We start from the raw sequence: 3,601 nt of genomic DNA, 5'->3' as shown, positions 1-3,601 counted from the left end.
CATGGAACATTCTCCAGGATAGATCATATCTTGGGTCACAAATCTAGCCTTGGTAAATTTAAGAAAATTGAAATTGTATCAAGTATCTTTTCTGACAACAATGCTATGAGACTAGATACCAATTACAGGAAAAATCTGTAAAAAATACAAACACATGGAGACGAAACAATACACTAGTAAATAACCAAGAGATCACTGAAGAAATCAAAGAGGAAATCAAAAAATACCTAGAAACAAATGACAATGAAAACACAAGAACCAAAAACCTACGGGATGCAGCAAAAGCAATTCTAAGAGGGAAGTTAATAGCAATAAAATCCTACCTCAAGAAACAAGAAAAATATCAAATAAACAACCTAACCTTACACCTAAAGCAATTAGAGAAAGAAGAACAAATAAACCCCAAAGTTAGCAGAAGGAAAGAAATCATAAAGATCAGATCAGAAATAAATGAAAAAGAAATGAAGGAAACAATAGCAAAGATCAATAAAACTAAAAGCTGGTTCTTTGATAAGATAAACTAAATTGATAAACCATTATTCAGACACATCAAGAAAAAAAGGGAGAAAACTCAAATCAATAGAATTAGAAATGAAAAAGGAGAAGTAACAACTGACACTGCAGAAATACAAAGGATCATGAGAGATTACTACAAGCAACTATGTGCCAATAAAATGGACAACCTGGAAGAAATGGACAAATTCTTAGAAAATCACCAAGTTCTGAGACTGAACCAGGAAGAAATAGAAAATATAAACAGATCAATCACAAGCACTGAAATTGAGACTGTGATTAAAAATCTTGCAACAAATAAAAGCCCACCACCAGGTGACTTCACAGGCGAATTCTATCAAACATTTAGAGAAGAGCTAACACCTGCCTATGTTTTTTCTTAGGTTTCCATCATAGCCATGGGAAAGAAGTGGCCTGGCCAGGCAGTTTGTCCATGGAGAGGATGAGAGGCACATTGAGCAGAATAATCCCAGATAATCTGCCCCCACCAATAGCAACCTAGAAAAAGGTAGATTCCTAATCACAGACACATGAGCAAGAAAAATAAATTATTGATTTGATCACTGAGTTTTGGAGTGTCAGCAGCAACTGCTAACTGAAATAAATATCTAGTAGTTAATAAAGTATTTTTGTAATGTTGATCAATAGCTTACTATTAATAATGGAATAAGAATAAAATCCATAAGACATGTTTTAATACTTTGAGCATCATGGCCACAGGAAATAAAAAAATAATTTGTGAATTTATTTTAGTTGAAGAGAAGTATGATTGAGTGATCAATATTTGAGTAAAGTGCTTCCCTCGTGGCGCAGTTGTTGAGAATCCACCTGCCGATGCAGGGGACACGGGTTCGTGCCCCGGTCCGGGAAGATGGACGGCTGAGCCTGTGAGCCATGGCCGCTGAGCCTGTGCGTCCGGAGGCTGTGCTCTGCAATGGGAGAGGCCACAAGAGTGAGAGGCCTGCATACCACAAAAAAAAAAAAAAAAAAAATTTGAGTAAAATGTATAAGTATTACATTTGCATTAAAATGGGATGGAAATATGAATTCAAGGAATGAAATAAATGAAGTAACATTCTGACTGTTCAAGAAGAGTTGGATCATGTATTTTTTAAATGAATAATAATGGGGATCAAATCACTATGGTGTTTCGTGTATTAGGGTTCAATCAGAACCATTGAGGAGGAGTCTGTTTATCCATCTACCTACCTATCTCTTTATATAGATTTCTCTGTTTTTATGGAATAAGAGATTTGCCACAAGGATTTGATCTAATACAATTTTGGGAACTGGCTAAACAGTCCCTGTAAACTGGTAGCCTTTGCCTCTGACACTGGAGCTTGAAATCAACAAGGCAAACCATTGGGAAGCGGAAATAGATGTGAAGTTGGGAAGAACAAGAACAAGCATCTCTTCAGCATGAGCTCAAGCAAGAAGAGACTGGAATCCATGTCAGTTCTCACTGCCTCTAATCCTGACATTGGGTGGCTTGTAGGAGAGGGTGGTGCCTTGACCACACAGCTAAACACACACTTGTCCCAGTAACTGGAGGAGCTGAAGGAGCAGATAGAACAGTTGCAGATCCTCTCCAACAAGGTGAGCTGGCAGGGAAGCAAAGATTCACGTGAACCACAAAATGGCTGCTGCTTCACTGTTATTCTCCAATTTCCCCCAAGACTCCTTCCTGTGGCCCACCCTTATCAGAAACACACAGGAAAGAGAATTCTGGGGAAAATAGTGTAGCCTAGCCTAGCCAACATATTATGGAGCCATAACAATTTGGATACTTTTCCAAGAGTTTTTAACAGATTTATTTTAAAATGTCAAATTTGGAATACATCAGAATTTATATTCTTTGCCAGTATTTAAACTTAAGATGAGTAGTATTCCCTGTGAACTTAAAAATGGTGTGAGAGTACATAGTTTTATAAATTACTTTAGAAAGTATTTAAGTAAAAATGTCTGCAGATCCCTGAGACAGGGTTTAGTTTACAGAAATTGTTAAGGAGGGAGAAACAAGTTGGGATCTGATGGAATCATTCCCTAAGGTGAGATGTTGGCTGCAGATGCAGGAGCAGATGGGGAATTTTATGGCTAATCCAAAAAGCCAGCCCAAGGAAGCAGATCTCCCATTGCCTGAGGGGTCACTCTGCAGATGTAAGCATGATGTTACTAACTGGTGCCCGCTTCTCCCTAATCTTCTGTGCCTGTTTTCTGCAGACCCCTAAGGCTGACAGTTCCTACATGTGGGCTCAGACCCTGATCAAACAGAGCTCCAAGCAGTTCTTTGCATTCCTCTGGACCCAGCCCCGTTCCTCAGCTCCTTGGTGAGATTTCTGCTCCAGGCAGACAGATTTCCCAGGAAGTGACCACCTATTGTATGCCTGGCTCTGTAATAGCCAAATACTGCATGGATTCCTAATGACGTGCCCCTTCTTAATTGGGTCCCTGAGGACCAATAACTTACAGATTCACTACTGAGAAATGTGCTACTTTGCTCCTTCCTGAGGAGTGTGGAAGAGGGGACGACAGCTGAGAGATTAGGGATTGGAACCAGATTGTGCAGCTTGATGTTTTGAGGAGTGAGATGCAGATCTGAGTCACTGTGGAAAACTAAAGAGGGAAGTGATGAGGCAGCGACGTGAGAGACAACGTCGAGGATGAAGCCAGATGAGTACAGCTCACTCAGCGCGGACCTGGTGGAGAATAATTGTGACACGCTCTCTTGAGGGAGTTCAGTAGTGAATGTCCTTTGAAACCTGGGTAATCATTGACCCGGCAGTTAAAATGTATAATATAACCAATAAAGTAACCATTCACTTGATAGTAGAAATCTAGGGTGTTTCCAGTGTTTTATCATTATAAATGTTATGAGGGATATTTTTATATATCAATCTTTAAGTAGATTTTAATTTTCCTAGCATTCATTTCTGAAACAATAATTACTGGATCAAATGATATGAAAAATTATAAGGCTGCTGATGTCATCTTTTCTTCCTATGAGATGGTATATTCCAATTTATACTCTTGCTAGCAAAACAGAGAACACACTCTTTACCAAACAATGATTACAACCTTTTTTAAGACT

Source organism: Physeter macrocephalus, chromosome 10, assembly GCF_002837175.3.
Source record: "Physeter macrocephalus isolate SW-GA chromosome 10, ASM283717v5, whole genome shotgun sequence".
NCBI lineage: Eukaryota > Metazoa > Chordata > Mammalia > Artiodactyla > Physeteridae > Physeter > Physeter macrocephalus.
The sequence above is the reverse complement of the archived record's forward strand: the minus strand, read 5'-3'. Positions refer to the sequence as shown.